General features: G+C 30.9%; 1 long non-coding RNA gene across 1 annotated transcript; it reads left to right on the top strand.

The window, feature by feature from the left end:
- The first annotated feature begins 18,608 nt into the window (after positions 1–18,608).
- LOC135193369 (uncharacterized) lies at positions 18,609–19,701 on the top strand. The gene is made up of 2 exons (XR_010309189.1): positions 18,609–18,736; positions 19,486–19,701. It is a non-coding gene; the product is annotated as an uncharacterized LOC135193369 (long non-coding RNA).

Genomic DNA, 19,701 nt, shown 5'->3' with positions numbered 1-19,701 from the left:
AAAATAAATATATACGGAACCAAAATAAACATAACGGCATAACGTCCGGGCTCCGCTCAGCTGTAAATTACCTGTTGGTTTTACTGAAACGTTTGATGCGTTTGCGCTTGATCGACAGGTGTTGCGCGTGAAAAAGTTTTGATACTCACAGCCTTACTTATAAGCGATCTTAGTGGGTATTTTAAAGTGCAGGCCCCACACACTTTTCCAACTTCCTAAAATATATCTTTACTACCACAACGCAATTTTATTCATAATTACGATGTTTTTTTTTCACATTAAACAGCTATGAAACCAACTTAATCAATTAAAATATACATATATTGGGTTCTAACAATTACATTAACAATAAATTTATAGCCCCCAGCCTATTTGAGATACCTACGCATCTGTATAATGACGAATGAATGAGAAGAAGACGCAACATTGCTTTACTAAACACCTTGAGCAACATTTAAAGCTGTTTTTTATTTTTCTAGTAGTAGTTAATTGCTCATACATTTTGAATAGTTTTGATAAAGAGAAATGTTATGTTTGTATTTCGTACCATTATCATACATGCACATACAGTAATTTAATACTTATTAGCCCAACCTATGTCACTAGTCAAGAGTACTTTTAGTAAACCCTAGAAAAGTAAGTGTAATACATAATTTATACATTTTAGTTAAATATGTTTTCAGTTCCAAGTGTAAGTGACTAAATAGATTTATAATAACCAATTTATACTTTGACTTTACACTTAAAAAATCTTCATTATAAAAATTAAACATTTCTCCAAAAGGAGAATGAATGCTTCTTTGAATGAAATTATTTAAACAAAATTCTTTCTTTTAGTTTATCGTTTACAATGAAGATTAGTTTGCTCGTTAATATTTTTATTGAAAATTCGATCAAAACGTTTCAATCGCGGTATTCGTGTAAACATCGGGCCATGTGTTTCGTGTCGGTGCGCGAGCGCCGCAATTCGGCGGCGATCACTATTACGATTACCTGCAAAGGTATTTTTATGCGGCTATTTCTAAAACATTTAACGCTTATACTGTTTGGATTATTTCATTGGTATTGGTAACGTTTTAAATTTTATTTGAATCGCTTTCGTAAACGATCAAGTATTTTAGGATTGATCAGTTGAGCTCGTTTGATATGAGAGTCCAAGGTTCTTATTACATATATAATTACTAGACCATGACGGAGCCAGAAACGCTTCTGTGAACGAATATGTTCCTGATTTGCGTTATTATTTATTTATAAGACCAGCAAATGTTATCTATATCTGTGGACAAGTTGTCTCAGTATAAAGAAACCGGTATGAGGAGTATAAGCCACTCATTGCTCCTTTAATGGAATTTCATATTTTTTTCCTGTGATTACATTATCAAAGTCAAAAATCTTTATTAAATATAGATATACAGAAGCGTTACACTCGCTTATTGATTATTTTTAATCTACCACCGGTTCGGAAATAAAGGCTTCCGATCTGAAAATAACTGGCTATAGAAACTCGGCGGGTATTTATTATGACAAATTTTACTTTTTTACTTTTCATATAATAATATAAAAATAATCTCATTCCAACTAAATTATCGACACCAACGACCTAAAATCGGAACCATTGAAACAATTATTTTTCAATCGTCTCGATTATTCCTTATGTACCGGGTAAATATTCCTGTTCTGCTTTTAATTCCCTTTATATTTAATGATACAAAGTTGTCGTTTGTCGGTAGAATTAGTTAAGTACGTCCAACCAGACAGGAAAACACAAATCAGTACCAGCACTATAAATTCCTATATAGTATACTGTAAAATTTTAACACAAACTGATTCCATAAATTTTGCATTTCCAAAAATAATCGTGTGAATATTTAATCATTTAAATTTTGAATTTCGAGTTTTCGCGACATAAAACAACTTATACGTTTTTAATTAGTTTTTAATCTTTCACGATCAAAGATATAATCTTTTATAAATTTAATATTGCAGAATTCCACCTGCCTACAGTCAAAACAAGCTTGAGCCACTTAAATACGTAGTTAAAACCTCTAAAGAACGAGAATCACTCTAGGGATGTAAAATTTATCGATATACTTTTCAATACTATTTTATTGAAATATATGTATATCGTATAATTGTAGTTATCTTTCAACTTTACTGGATCATATTTGTTCAATGTTTCTCTAGTTTTTAGCCTTTTTTATTTGTAATAGATTGGCGGACTGGCAAATAGGTTACCTGAGTAAGTAAGTATGTGGTCATCACCGCCTATAGACAGTGACGCTACAAGAAACAATAACTATACTTTAGATCATCAACGCCAGATTAATCTTCGAAACTAAATTAAATGTCTGTTATTAAACACTTTGTTGTTGTTATTTTTGCTATTTATACGAATTTTAAGAAGTATTCTAGATACTATAGAATATATATTTATTAGAACCAGCTTTCACGAACTGTCCACCTAGATAATGTCAACTGACAATTGCCTGCAATTAAGTTAAGTACTGTTTGATCTTATAAATAACCTATAATTAATAGATTATTCTATTACATTTTAATTCAATATCTCAATTTATGGTGGCTTGCAAAATTATTATTATTTCTAAAAATAAACAGGATTAAAACCCTTGTTGTTAATACTAATAAAGAATAAACGCAATAGAACAATCTGTATTAATTTTAAAACTCGGCGATATAATGTCGACAAATCGTACATCACTAAAGCATTAGCGTTGTCACAAATGAAATTATACAACAATCCACCTCCACACTTGCAATAACATACTGTTAATTTTCTTCAAATGCTCGTTATCTCTCTTATAAACGATTATAACTCTTATTCCTTACACCATACGAGTGAGAATAGTATCATTGTGTGTTGTTTGAAGTCAACCTGTTTCACGACTCAGTTAATCCCTTTTATCTTAAGGTGACAAGACGCGGTTTATTATTTCTGTTGAGATATCTTTGTAATTTCCCTTAAGGGTGTAGAACGTGAGGATAAAGTGGGAAGTATATTATTTGAAAAGCAATGTCATTAGATTTTCGTAGATTTCCAAAACAAATGAAACTTTGGCTGATAGAACAATTGTAAAAATCAAGAGAATTTAACCCCAATTTATGTCATTATGAATCGTATAATTTTGTGTTATTATTAATTGTGATAAGATATCACTGAATCTGGTACATAAGACATGTAGATTTCAAAAGAACGGGAGTGTTCACACTACCATCTTCCAGAATCAGGCTGTCACTGAGAATTTTTTGACTGAAAAACTTACTAGCTTTTTATCGGCCCGCAAAGGATTTGAACCCAAGACCTCGGGATATGCGGCCTTATGTCCAGCCACTATATCAACGAGACAGTCAAATATGGAGATAACAGGAGATTTGAACAGCATAGTTTGACGAGTGGACGATTTGACAGAAATAGGGTAGATATTTTTAAGAGTATTGCTAACTTCTTTTAAACGACTTACTATTGAGCAGAAACTTCATGAACTGTGATTATTTTTTGTATTGGATGATTTCCATCTCTTAATTTGTATCACAAGTATATTATCGGTGATACAAATTACGCAGTCTAAGTTATACAAAGGATTTTCCTCGTTTTCAAATACCTATTTCAATGACAAAATTATAACTTATATTTTTAACCCTTTACCTTTCATGAAATATTATTACCCGCACCACCTAATACACAGCATTTTAGTCAGACCTAAATACATACAAAAAAAATACATAAAATCTTATATTTAAATACGACTTAATCCATATTGAAATAGAAAACAATTTCAATAACAAACTTCAGTGTTGTAACTCACAAATAAGATGAATATAAACTTAGGCACTATAATTAAAATATCGATCCTTTAACCTGTTGAATTAATTCTCACTTAGTCTTCATTACACGAGATTAGAGCGGCTCCTCACTAATAGTTACTAATAGTGTTGTCCTCGGCTTAGCTTGTCAGTATACAAATAACGTACGAGATCTACATCGTTTTCCAACTGATCTGCTAAACAGGTGCTAATGTATACGGTTAAATGTGTCGATTTGTGCACAGTGTCGGGTGTGTCTTATTTTCGAATGGAATTTCCGTGATAATAATATTATTCTATTACAGTTTCCAAGTCTGGTGTATTTAGCTATTTTTTAAATTGTAATATTATCATTGGGAAAATATCTTTGCGTATTTGTTACTACTACTATTATCCTACTACTAATGTTTGTTGGTAGGTACAATTCTGCGTGGGTAGGTACCACCTACTCATCATATAGACCGTTAAGCAGTAATACTTAATATTGTTGTGCTTCGGTTTCAAATGTGAGCTAGTGTAAATAGCACAAAGGAAATAACATCTGAGTTCCCAAGGTTGGTGGCGCATCGATTAAGCTAATAATGATTAAAATTTCATACGGCGCCAATGGTGATCACTTACCATTAGGCATCTCGCTTATCGTCCTATAAATTCCATTAAAAAAATTGGGGAATGAACGAGAAAAAATTAAATTCATTTGTAAAAAAAATTTGATATAGGCAACATCACGGGAACAATTAGTGAATAAATATTTTTATATTTTAATCAATGATTATTCTAATTGCGTGCCTCTAAACATCATCTGAATCACACATGGATCAGTATAACAAAAAAAAAAATATTAGAAAAAAAATTACCTTAAATTTAATTTAAACAAGTAAAGATGTACTCGTATAATACACATAACATTAAGACCTTACTTATAAAAATTAAAAATAGCCACAAAGCATAAACGCGTGGAATGAATAATTCTAGCAGCATTTCCCCGTTGAATCGCACTGCCATTCGTCTGAGCAAATAATGAACTAACCCTCCTGTCACAATTTGAGGAATAAGACGAGGTGTTATACTGTGTTGTACTTTTAATAAAGGTTTTTTTGCATTATTACTCCAAAGTTCAACTTGACAATATCAAAAAAAGGTAAAAACAACATAGAACTTTTAAACAAGCATATAAAATATTTCAACAAAGAAAACTAAATAATAATTTACCAAAAATTATTACAAATTTATACAAAATTATTATATATGTATATAAATGCATTACATAAGCAAATTTCGAAGCGGTGCGTATTGCGTTTAATGCGAGATCATAACGCGCGAATGTACAGAATCGGCCTCGTAAAGGTAACGAGAAGCATACTACATTTTAATAATTATCTAAATATTAACCTGACATTTCCCGCGACTTCGTTTATTGTTTAGCACTTATTTTTATGCTTTAAAAATGTATTAATAAATTAGGAATATAATACAAGATGATATGAATGATAAAATAGCTTTGTGGGAGTATTTTTTTTACTTTCATACATTATAATCAGTTTAATGTTATATAATTATTACATTACATAAACTATAAATTTTCCTGACGATTTTACAGTGGAATTTAAATTCCGAACCGTTGTTAGTTTTAGAGTTTTAATATTTTATCATGATGATTCAAAAGTGCTTGTATTGGTCTAGTTAAATGAATTACATTATTTAAGTATGTCATATAATAATATAATAATGCTAAAAAATACGACCTTTTGTCTCAATAGGATACCTTGGCCTTGGAGAGCCACGTGTTTTCCTTCACCGCTGAGAACAAGATGAATTATTTTGCCGGTTCCTCTCAGTAGAATATACAGTTTCAGTAGAATTGGTGCTAGATTTGAATTCAATTTAATTATGTAAAAAGGTTCTCGCAAGAGCCTACTAGAAAAAAGTATATTTTGCTTCTGCTTATCTAGATTTGAACCCGATTTTAATATTAAGAACCAAATTTTCTCTTCACTGGACCATCGTGATCTAATGCGATACGGTGTGGTGGAAAAGACGCAAATAAATGTTCAAGCACGTGACGGGCAGACGATACAAATGTGTGCATACAATGCTATCTTCCTGTTGAAACTAGCGCCAAATTCGCAACTCGACTCCGGTTTATACAATTAAATTTAATATATCGTTCAAAAACTATGGATTAATTTCCTTATTTTAAACCTGAATAACTTATTCAACTTGAAACGCTTAAGAATCTTTTGTGATTGTTTAAGCAATTACAATTTATAAAGCAAAACAATTTAAAGACAAATTTAGAATTGAAGGCTTGGGGGTAGAGAACTGAATATATTGAAATCAAAGCAAACCTTTCTAAAATTACATATCACATATGTGCAAACATTGCTTTAAATGGGTACTTATATTGATTTTGAAGAATGTATAAATATAAAATAGCCATTTCCATACTATGCATACACATGCTAAGAGTAGGACACACGTCCGAGCAATTATTAAATTTAGCGTTTGCACCTAGGAAGTTCATTAAGGGCCACGCTGCTAATGCGCCGTCTAATTGAGTAACTCGGCCGAGACGAGTGTGTTCACGACTTTATCGTATACGTTTATAGTCATTTTTGTTTTATATTTAAAATTAGAATCTCTTTTTTTATATGTGGCTAGGACTGCATGGAAACGCTGTTAAAGTCCAAAAGGGATTATAGATGTTTGTGCAATTTAAAACGAAATAAAAATAAATGAACGTGAATACAGAGTGACCAGCAGCAGCCGCGGCTTCAAATATATAAAATAAACTATACAATTTGTGTAAAAATATATATTAAACTATGTATATGTTTAATTATATACTATTATTCAAGGATACATAATATTGTAAAAACACTAATATATATAACCATTTAATATTTTAACATAAAGGAATATATTTTCTTGATAACTTCAGTTCGATGACACTAAACATTGCGTTATTTCATTTTATTTTTTAATTCAGGAGAAAATAGTAAAAGTAATTGTTATTACTCCAATTAGAGTTAGTTTATGATGTGAATAAAATTGTATATTTCAATACTAAGATAATAAAAAATTCGGTCGATTCTCTAAATAAAATAATCCATTATTTAAGTCAAAATAAATTACATATAAAAAAATCCCAGCCATTATTAACGACTAACGATGTTATAAAGTTTGAAGAATCGTTGGCAATAAATATTTTAAAGAGCCCCGACATTCACTCGCTTTTGATCCAAATTTTATTGACTGTCTGAGAAAACTATTTTTAACCTTTGCCTTATTTATAGTTAAAAAAAAGTCATGATCTATTAATTTCTTTATTTTGGATATGTGGTTAAGCAAATGGGCATAATGTAAATCACCTTCGTCCAAATAAACTCATCACATATCGTCAATGTGCTGCGAACTATGGAATAAGTCGTACCGGTTGGTTGTTCATTATTTCTTCTAGCCACAACAATTTATTTGACATTAAAATATTTTCGATGTTCCTTTTTTAAATTCGTTTTCTATTTAGATCGAAATAAGACTTTTGAAGTTAACCTATTGTGCAATTGTAATTATATTTAGCTTAAAATTATATTGTCTATGGATTCTAGCTCAAACTTTGAATCGAAATGTACGTGACAATTAATAATGCTTTTTATTCCATATTAACATATTGTGTTCTTTTTATCCATATAACATACATAAATTTCACAGCAAAGTTAAAATGTGTGAGAGTATTTATTTTTTTAAAATCTCGACGTTAATGCTCAACGTTACGCTGCCAATATTAAATATATTAAACAAAAATGCTAATAAACTATTTATAATAACGTAAATAAAATATACCATCGATACTTTTTTTAGAACCGGAAATATTCAGATAACATTAAAAAATATTATAATTGAGCACTACAATTTCCATATTTTTTTGTCCTGGTACTTTTTTCAATACCTCAATGTTTCTAAACTTGAGGTAAGTCTTAAAACGAAACCACCATTCAATATTTATACATAACACACAACACAATATTTCTTAAAACCTTTAGCCAATCTCCAGTAGAGTCGTAAATCTATGAAATATTCATATAAATTATCAAAGTACACCATAATGCAGTCCCTTGCAGCGTCGAACCGCTTAAAACATTAATTTATAGTTCACCATTTTGTTCTTGAAAATTTATATTAAACGACCAAAAAAGTATACCCTTACATTGCTAGTAAATATATTTAGTAAATAAATGGTACTAATTAAATCGATTTATATTTGTTTCTTACAAATACAATAAATATGTTCGTTCCAAATTTAAAATTAAATTTGAAAATAGAATGATATATAAACAATGCTGCCACTAAAATAGTTAAAGCCACATTATTTCCTGACCTGATTCCTCTACGACGAAAATTCGTCACGTTAATTCGTAGTTTTTTTGTCGCTTTCATCTTAAATGTCATAATTATATACAAGGTCAGTTGTTGGTTTATGTCTTGTAACACATAAAAATATATATTGACATATATGTATATTGAATTTCGCCGAAGAATAACAAAATATAAAAAATCTCTTACGTTACTCTGTTATACGAGCTCGTAGCTCTATCCAAAAAGACATGCGAATTTTTTATTTGTGAAAATATTCCTTTTTTTTAATTAAACAATTTGTATAAAACTTAATCGAAAATGTCTATTATTGATAAAATATACTAAAAAATTATTTACGAAAAAGTTATACAAGACGAATCATCTATTAAGAAAAGAAGGAGGTACACACATATACACTTTTTGTTGAGTTTTAAGTAAAAGTAATATATGATACAGATCATACCTTATACACACACACACACACGTATAGGTAAAGTTGATTGAATATATTTCAAAGGAAAACACGTTATTGTCATGTATATTTATCCGACTTAAAAAAGCAAGAGATTAACAGAGTTCCGTAATTTATATTATATTTAATTTAATTTATATCAAACACAATATTTTTGTGTTTGAAAGGGTATACTACTCGTTTGATTCCATTTAATTGTGAAGAAAAAATACAGTATGAAAAGTCAGTTATTTTTTGTGAACATTTTATATTATTTATTTATTGATACCAAATATTTAACGCTACTTGGCTAAAATAAACTGATTTATTCCTCATATAATCTTACAGTAATTAACATAATCCAACTAGGAAGAGATGAAGTTATACTGTACCAAAGAATTTTCTTTTTGAACATACAGCACAGATACAACGCTATACAAAACATCTTAAAATAATCATCCATATAGAACTAAATAGAGTTATATAAAAGAGTCGACTGTCGGATTTGAGCCGAACAATGGAAGCAATACAATGTACTCACCTAGAAGTCGGCGTAAAAAACTAAAGGAAGGGGCTTAGTTCCCCGTCGAGGTTACACGCGAAACCACTCTGTGCCAACCATTATCCTATAAAACCTTCTATAAAACGATTCGCGTTAACGTTAATCGCTCGAGGTGAATTAGAAACAAAATAAACGGATACGAATATGTATGTCTTACGTCTGACAGCTTAGATGAAAATATATTCCAATTTCAAAATTATTAATATTCTTTGTTCTTGTAGTTACACTTAGCTCACTCATCTTTCAAACGGGAACGTAAAAATATGTAAGTGACATTCTGTACTTTTAACGTACGATGTTAGCGTTTTAGTCGAACTGTGGTCTCTGTTCAGTATTCTGTCATGTCTCGATTTTAATGCCCCGCCCACGCGTACATCATTCATTTCCTAATGAACGTGAAAATAATGAATTTCTCTGTATTATATACAGGCTAATATTTAATGTTTATATCTGGTTTCCGGATGCAATAAAATTAACGTTTTTCTTTTATAGTGATTTAGAGTTTTATAAATTTACCTCACCTTGAATGTTTCAAACATATTTGTTAAAATATTTGAAGTTTGGTAATGTGTAAATTTTTATTTGCCGATTAAGAATACCTTAATTGAAATGTATTTGACGTATATAATATTTTTTTTATGATCTTGGAAGAGGAAAATTGTTCAATATTTTACATCTTATGTTTTCTTAAGACGGTAGAAATGATTCTTATTTAATTCGGTTTAATTTTTTGTAGATTTAAGGTGTACTCTTCGATAACTTTGTCATCAACTTTATATATTATATTCGATATATGACGAGATTAATTAATTATTTAGATTCTATCAAGATAATAAATGTTTATTTATACTTATTCATTAATAAATTTAAAAAAATGTTAAGTAAAAGTGTATGAACGTTATTCTGCTAGGCAATAAGGCTCCTCGCCTCTTCGAGCAAAGATTTGAAGCTTATTCCACCGCGATGCTCTACTGAGTGCTGGTGGAGACACATGTGACAGAATTTGATTCGACACATGTAGATATTCTCACGATGTTTCCCTTCAATGTCAGTTCTAGATTTTTATCAGTGATGCCCAGATTTGATTCCGCAATGCTTCGAACAAATCACAAAATCCGAATTGGGCCTAAAGCTATCTCGGAACAGTAACGGTCATATTTCCCATACTTTAAACAGTTTTATTATATTTTAAATTCGAATTATAGTTAATACTTATTTTACATAATTCCTGAAACAAATTGTCACCTATCGCGTAAATGAGATCGCGTTAACACTATCACGTTGATACGAAATACATGAGCTACCAATTTGTTTGTGAAGCGATTTAACAAGCTGACTGCGACCACAGAGTACATAAAAGCAGTTTTCACAATGATAATATTAATTTATAATATGTTAAAATATATCATTAATGATTTATAATTATCAATGATATATTTTAATATCATAGAAAATATCAGCTTAAATTTAAAATAAATATGTTTGTTTTTCACGTGTAACATCATTCTTCTCGCTTTCTCGCAATCTGTGAGAGTTATTGGTGAAAAGGGACGGAAATGTGTAACAGGAAGTTGGGGAAGCGCGCGCTATTTTATTTGACCAATGTGCGAGCTGCTCCGAGCAAGAGTTGGCTGACGGATGGTACCAAGTGATTTTCAGAGTGGATATATTGTTAATGTTTCTTTAAAGTTGAGATGCGACTTAAGTTTAGCGTAAAGCTTATTTTTTTTAACTGGAATAATTATTTTATTTTTATATTATAACCATTAAGTATAATCAAATAAGCATTGAAGAATAATTTCCTCTATACGCTATAATTTAATAGTAAATATATATACTTAACACTAATATATTTTTTAAATTGTTTATTGTAATATAGAGCGTAACATCTAACTGATATATTTAAGCTGTGGCACAATTTCGATCAAACAGATTGTCAGTGGGCTCACTTCCATTCGGCGCTAATTACCGAGCTCATTGCGGGCAAACACACCGCTTTGTCAATACCGCCATGATACACTCTGTTAATTGATACAGGACTTTACGACGATATCCAATAATATCGATTCTGAAATATCGAATAATTAGCACGTGCGTAAATGCGAAAATGATTCGTCAGCGAACTGTCAACGTACCGACTAGCTAACGGTACAAACATTCTAATTAATTTTATTACACATATGGCTGCGTTCATTTCAAACTTACACAGTGAACATTTATAAAATATAAAAGTAAATAAGCCGCTGCTACAAAACATTTTATTGAACTGTTTAAAATTGCAAATTGCATTATATTTCCTTTAAACAGTCTTATGCAATGGATATCTCAAAATCGAAAGATAAGAATTCGAAAGAAAATATACTACAGATAAAGTAAAATAAAAATGGCCGATTAAAAAAATTTGCAAATAAAGAAAGCCCATGATAGTCGTCTTATATGCATGATGCTATTTTTAGTGAGTGGATTTTAATAGCTATTTAATTTAAAACGAATATTATAAAAGAAATTGATTGTTTTATTACTGAAGTGTTAAACCTTTAAATATACAAAGGATGACCAAATAGTCAATGTGCGGATCCAATTTCCAAACCCAAAAACTTGACCACAAAGCGGCCTATCGTTGAAGCCTTTGCTCATTTTAATAGCCTGCTTTTTCCATGCTCTGATTAAATCGAAGCCCGCAAATATACGCGGATGATCCGCGAATCCGCACGGCCGAGTGGTTCCGTACAAATAAACGCTTGATTTGATCACTGCCGCTTTGGAGGGCCATCGGAAAAGTGCAATGAATGCGGAGCCCGTTCGAAATGTGGATAGAGGTTAATGAAATGATAGTTTACTTTTAATACGGCTCAAATTTAAATTTGGAACAGTTTTGATATATAATTTTTTTTAAGTTTTAGAGTTCGTGGCGTGATTATAATGCCAGTTTTAAGCGAATAGCTAATATTAAAGAAAACAATAGCATTAAATATGAATGCTTCACGTTGCATACAAAATATTTCACGCAGTGAATTTTAACATGAAATTATTAGCTCCAACATTGGAATAATATTACTGAATTATAATTTGGTATTTAATTTTATTCGTACCCTAATAAAATCACGTTACTAACTACAAAATAATACTATCATTGAGTCATATCACTTTGTAATCCTAATAAATATAGTGTATCGCAATTTTGTTATTAATTTTCTTTCTTATTAAAACATTAATTTGAGAGCCGAGACTGGGCCACAGTGGTTTGACACATGAATTCTAGTGAAAGATTGCGGGTCCTTCGACAAGCACTACTGAGTTTAATTTTGTGTTCAGCGGTGAATAACACTAGGAGTTGTCTCCACATAGCAGCATTGTGGAAGAAGCTCTAAACCTTTTCCAAAGAGAGTATATATTTGCCCAACATTTATACAGGCTGTGTTACTTTTTTTTATAATTATTAATTTCATGCGTCTTTCTAGATTGATGTCAATTGTTAAATTTGTTTACAACACTAATGTCAGTTTATTTTTATAAGCCGATTGCATTGCTTAACTTGTATGTTATTGAATAAGGATGGTTATGGTAATGCCAGCAGAGACATTGTCACGGTGGCTTTTAATTTATAGTGCCAATGAGGACAGAAGGATTGGAATAGCTGTGTATAAGAATATTCAGTCTGAATAACATAATTTAGAAATAAAAAAAAATTAAATCAAGTTAAATCGGAAATAGTTTTAATTTATACATAACATTTCAAAACAAATTAATTAACTTTACATAGACCATATCTCGAAATATGTAAAATTAAAAATAAATTATACAAAGAAATCAATTTTGACAACAAACAACGAATTTAAATGAAAGGAGTTTTATTCACATCATTGGATACTGCTTGTTTTATCCTAATCTTGGCGCAGCTTGACAGTAGCATTGTGAGTTGTAGCATATCGTATACGACGAGTAGGGGCACAATCTTCTGCAAGGCTGAATACAATTTTCAGACACAACACAAAATTCTGTTGAAAAATATAAGTATTAAATAAAGTTGCACAAAATAAAGAACGAAACATAACACGTCAATGGCAAGGAAGAAACACCACGGCGCCGAAATGATTTCTTTCGGAAACGAGTTTTAAAGTAAAAACATTAAACCTAATTTTCAAAAGTAACGTCTCTCAATCTTCTGGTTTGGATGTTTGTCAATCGATCATGGAAAAACGAGTGAACAGACTTGGCTGAAACTTGGAATGCAGATACTGTGAGTTAACGCGTAGGCAAACCAACACCTGACTTTGCATTAAAATAAATTACATAATCTAATATCAACGAGGTGTATGTGTAGCATATTTTCTTTGACGATTACACGATTTTAATGCTGCACTTTGTGTAGATTTGTCTGGGTGGTGATCACCCATAATGTTGTGTTACAGATTGAAGGGTGAGTGAGCCAGTGTAACTTTAGACACAATGGACATAACATCTTAGTTGCTAAGTTTCGTGGCGCTTTAGTGATATGAGCTATGACCACTTACCATCAGGTGGTCCATTTAGGTACTAGCCTACTTACGTATTGTAAATAAAAAATCTGATCTCACCTGCAAGAGCGCTGCCGCACACCGATAAGACGGCGACCATGATTACAATCCAAGTTGACAAATTAACCGTACACTTCATTGCTGCAGCAATATTCATTCACAGAGAACAGTTTCTGATATTTATATTATTTAATTGCTTGTAATTACGTGTAATACGAAAAATCAATTTTTACGCTTCACGCCGTGAAAAATTACTTTTTATTTTTTGTGTCAAGTGTGAGCGAATGTTTTGACATAATAGCTAAAATTTAATACTTAAATTTACATTTTTATTGTTTAAATTATGAAAGTATAAAAATTTTAAATTTTTTTAAATTCGGTTGTACTTCAGACCCAAGGAACTATAGACCTCTTTCAGTAACTTAAGCAAAATCTTTCAAAAAGTAATGCTGAATAAAATGTTTTGATAACAAAAATTGTAATACTCACAAAACTATTTAAATTTGAATATAAGGAGTCGGATGACCCTTGAAAATATTGTTGAGGCCTCAGAGGAGTCGTAGGATACTTTAGGGGTATTCTGTGACCTATCAAAGGTCTTTGTATTGTATTGATTGTATGCAACATTAAATTCTGGTTGCAAAGCAGTAGTATTAAATAAGCTAATATATAAGCTAAGTGGTATTAATTTAATTATCTGGTTTCATACGTAAGCAATCGAATTCAGAGGGAACATGTAAACAGAAAGAGTTCTAGTGAGGCTCTAGTAAGTGGGATCCCCTACGGATCTATTTTTGCGCTAATTATTTTCCTCATTATTTAAATGAGGAAAATGACACGCCAAGGAAAAAACACGAGATTATATTATTTCCGAGATGTTTTTATTTACTTTTTAATGACAACTCTTTAATTTTTTCCATAAAATGACGTCAATTAATACAAGAGCTGACGATGTTAACAATGATCGCTCTGTTAAAGTACCTTGTATTTATGTCGATAATTTAGTTTTAATTAACAAAAAGCAGAATGTATTAAATTCACTATTAAAGTATTCGTTTTTTACAATTACTGGACACTTTCAACATTATTTCGAAAAAAGGTTTGTTATTAATAGAGCGTGAACTTTGAAATGAAATTTATGTAAATATAATAATATACATATTTGCATTACAAATAATCAAATATATAAATAATTATATTGACAATAGTTTTTTTTTTTGTTTCAAATCACATTAAACACGGAATACAATTTCGGCCCAAACGGCAAATATATGTCGCTCTATCGTTGAGCTTTAGTTTTTTAGTTAATTGTAATTTGTTTTGATGCAAACTCGACTTTCATGAATCAATAATACACATTTGATGTCGCCGAAAACCAAGCTTCTGTGCCAACTGTACTGTAAATTAGCTGCTGTGCATACAACGTTACGCAAAATAGAGCCCTGATTTTAAACAATTCCAACGCATTATTGAAGCGTTTAATGTTCCGTTGTCATGACATGACAAGACAAGACAATTCTTGTATAATGATTTACTTACAACCTTGGAGGATTACCTATCCTGGGAACTTTATATTGGTAAATTTTGCGAAATATTATATTATGTTATTTCATTTGATTATTTGTCTCCGTTTTTATATAAATTATAATGTATTTATAAAAAATAATATTTTATGTAGGCATCTTCACAAATAATTAAACAAACAAAAAACCCATACGACTTGGGAACCTTCAAGAAAAGAAGTGCATACTCCTTCCTGAAAGGCCGGCAACGCACCTGCAAGCCCCCCGATGTTGCAGGTGTCCATGGGCGGTGGTAGTCACTTTCCATCAGGTGAGCCTCCTGCTCGTTTGCCACCTCTAACATAAAAAAAAAATATTATTCAAATAGATTATAAAGCTTAATTGTAATTCTCTAATATTAGCATTATTTAGAGTGATGTTACAAAATTCTACTACAAGCATAATTGTACAAATATTTTTATAATTCTCCGACTTTAAGTAAGTCAAAAACAAGGATTTTTAGATGTATGTCGAAAAAAGACTCTAATGTGGTCAGGGTTGACGTGTTTATCTTTCTTAATTCCACCGTCACTTCTAAATGCGTGAACATATTTAGAAGCATAAATCTTTAGAATCCTTGCATCATCCCGAGTGACACAGTCAGTAAATTCAGTAATTAATTCATACATTCAGAGCCGACTGCACTGCCCTGCACTGCACTTTTTTTTTTCAAGGAAAAAAATATGTTTTTTCTAATAATTAAACCTTTCAGAAAATTATTGACAATTAAAAAAATTATAAGTTGTCTTTGGTTAAGGCAATGGTTTTTGAGTTGCAATAATCTTTGTTACGTTTAAATAATAGAGTTCATTGAATACATTTACATTAGTAGTATAATAACCGTGCCGGGGCTGATATACGTCAAAGGGAAACCTCTCGAAGTTTTTGGTGACTATACCTGGGTCAAATACAACTCTGTAGGAAAAACTTTTGGTTACGATTGGCTGAAGACAATTTTTTTCATAATTAAAAATTTCATGATTTATGTAATTATGAAAATTAATTACATATTTGAGAACATGTAGTGATTTATACTTTCTCCAATGAAATGCTAATTCAACCCACAACACCAAAACATCTCTGCCTTCAACCTTTTCAAATTAGCTCATTATAAAATAATATCACTACACGTGCTCGTACAAAATAAAATACATTCGGAAGAATCCAATTATATATCGAGTACTTTACAAAAATCAAGTAAATAAAACCAAAAAGTATTGATGAAAATATTTTTAATTAAACAGTAGATAAATCATCAATAACACCTCTGTGGAATTGTTTCTGTTTCTGATCTACTGGATCTTATTTGACAGGAGCATTGAGAATTGTAGCACAACGCATCTATATAGTTAGGGCAAGCACGTGTGCATGGTGCTAAGCAATCGTACTTCGAGTAACAATATTCAGCTGAGAAATAAACATAAATAAATATTAATAAATAAATTGGAGTCATAAAATGGTAGGGCATTGTGCAAGTCTGGGTACGTACCGCCCACTCGTCACATATTCTAGCAAATAGAAATTGTTTTAATTACTACGAAACTACGGGCATAAGGAACCTACATCTTAGTTTCCAGGATTGGTGGTAGATCGGCGATGTAAGGAATGGTTAATATTTCATACAGTGCAAATGTCAATGTATACGGGCGATGATAACCACTTACTTTAAAGTGACTCATTTGCCGATCTTAAAATCTATTTTAAATTGAAACAATGCATATTTTATTCCACGAAGACAGAAAATTCCTATGATAATAGATCAGACTATTAAAACACCATAAGATTATAGATATAAGACGAAGTTCTGGAGGCTAAGTCCTGCACCTGATATCCCGTGAAGCCCAAAATGTTTAGTGACTTTATTGATTTTTAAGCCCATAAGCAAATCAACTAGCTGGAATTATATGGCATTTGAATAATCTACTAAATATAATAAAGTCGACTTGACGACTGATCTCACAACGCACAGCGTAAATCCCTTGAACTAGCGGGATTAAAATTTCAAAAGAATTGGGAAGTAGGAATTGGGATGGAACATAGGTAAACACTAAGAAATATTTTTTCATAAAAGTGGAGGAAGGTGTTGTTCAGAAATCAGGTTATGGAAATTGACCATTTCTGATGTTAAATTAGAAAATCACTTTCAATGGGATACCCCAGGCACACGACTATTTAAATATGATATTATATGAATTCACCTGTAGCAGTGTTGACCAACAGCGACAAGGCGGCGGCCATGATTAGGACCCAAGTTGACAAATTCAACGTTAGCTTCATTTCTGTAGCAACCTTCAGGTAACTTGCCTTCTCAGAACGGAGAAACCTGATATTTATAGTATTTCATTTTTTCAAATTAACTACGAATTACAAAAAATCATTTATACGCTTCGTGCTTTAACAGCCATTTACAGTAATTGTTTCATTTGCTATTCATGCCAAGCGTGAGTTTGACACCTTATTTCATTTGAGAATATTCTAGTTGAAATTATGAGTAATCAAGGTATTTACCTAAATATCTTGATTACTCTACCTAGATGAAAATTGTGGGTCGTGAACAAAATAGATCCTCAAGAGCAGCGATGACATGTTTAATTTCCTTAAATGCTTTTAATGAATTTAAAAAAAAATGTCACGAGAAATGGTGTATTTAACGAATAAAATCTAAATAATAATACTACTAATAAACTACAATTATTGAAATGTGAAATTACTCAATAATCCTTTTTAACTTTACTTTTTTTCCTCTGGTTTTTTTTCTTAGGTCTGCAAGAGATCGCTACTTTAGCGATAAGGCCCCCTCTTGTGCATCTTTCTTGAATGTGATTTATGTGTGTTTATTGGTGTATAATAAAAAGTATTTTGATTTTATTTTTTGATTATTTTCCTAATATACTACAAAATAATAACAATTAATTTTTAACAATCTCCTGTGCAACTATTATTTGAAATTGGCCTTTTTGACCGAAATTTGATTATGAGGAGATTATTATAATCTAAATAAGTGTTTAGTTATCCAAAACTACGGTATCTTGAGATTTCTGGATGTCATAGATATATAAATTGTGCATTTGTGGCCATTTTATTGAATATAATATTTAAAAGTAATGCGTAAGATTTGTTATCGTTGTAACAAATTGAAATAATAGATAGAAAAACATTTACTGTTTTTGAAACAAAAATATTACACGTAATTTTAATTATTTTAATATTAAAACAATAATTGAGTGATTGTTAAAATGTTTAATATTATATTATTGTATTTTAATAATGCATGTAATTCAATTATGTCATGGGCATTTCATAGAATTAGAGAATTATCCACGGCAAAAATAAAACATATATATTCGGAGATATGTACCGAGATATTCAAATCAAGTAGCACCTCAACTCGAAATGAAGTTCGTACTGGCTATACTCTTTGTTGTAATTGCAAGCTTCGGCGTGAGTGTCTGGGGTCAAAGTAATTGTAAGAAACAACTTATTATTTTTTGGTTTACAAAGATTTTTTTTTTTCTTTTTAATACGATGGGCGGTAAAGACCTGAGTGGCTACGTTATTGATTTGATGTAACACATCCTTTGCCCCTTGCAAACTGTACCTTGCTTTGCAGAGCTCTCCTTGAGGGGCGAAGATGATCTCGCCTGATACTTAGTATTATTGTAGTTTGAAGAGTCAGTGAACCAATGCGACATCAGGTACAAGGAACATAACTTCTTAGCTCCCAAAGTTGGGCGCGCATTGGTGCAATGTAAGGAATGATTACTATTCTTACAGTGGCAATATCCATAGGCGTTGAGGCCACTTACCATTATGTGACCCAATTGCAAGTCTGCTCTCCTAAATCAATTTAAAAAACTTACTATTAAGCAATGAGAAGCGGGTCCCTATGGTGCAATACCTGCGACATAAATACGCTATACGTGATATGATATTTTGCTTGTATAACAATTTTCTTTTTTGAGATTGTTACTACATTATCTTTTTAAATTTACCGCTTAACATACCTATAATAACTTGAATGGCTTTATTACTCTTTGAATGGTGAGTGGGCCAGTGTAATTTGAAATACTTTGGTTAGCGGCACATTAAAAAGTGAGATATATTTCTTACAGTGCTAAGTTGTGACCAACTGGTGACTAATCATTCGGTTTGCCTCCCAGAAATTATCCATAAAATTATTCTCCCTATTGATATATCATATTGATTTCTTTACAGATTGTGATTTCAACGAAGACTGCATATCGCCTTGCAGGTATAGCTGTATAGTTAACACAACGCCGATTTGTTATATGAAAAGTTGTTACTGTGCACCACCATGAAGTTTCAAAAGCAAATAACCAAACATTCAGCTCGAAATTTTCTACCAATAAAATCAATATGAATGTCGATTATTTTATTAATTTTTGAATAAATTTAATGATGCAGTGAAAA

This window comes from Vanessa tameamea, chromosome 7, assembly GCF_037043105.1.
Source record: "Vanessa tameamea isolate UH-Manoa-2023 chromosome 7, ilVanTame1 primary haplotype, whole genome shotgun sequence".
NCBI lineage: Eukaryota > Metazoa > Arthropoda > Insecta > Lepidoptera > Nymphalidae > Vanessa > Vanessa tameamea.
The sequence above is the reverse complement of the archived record's forward strand: the minus strand, read 5'-3'. Positions and strand labels throughout refer to the sequence as shown.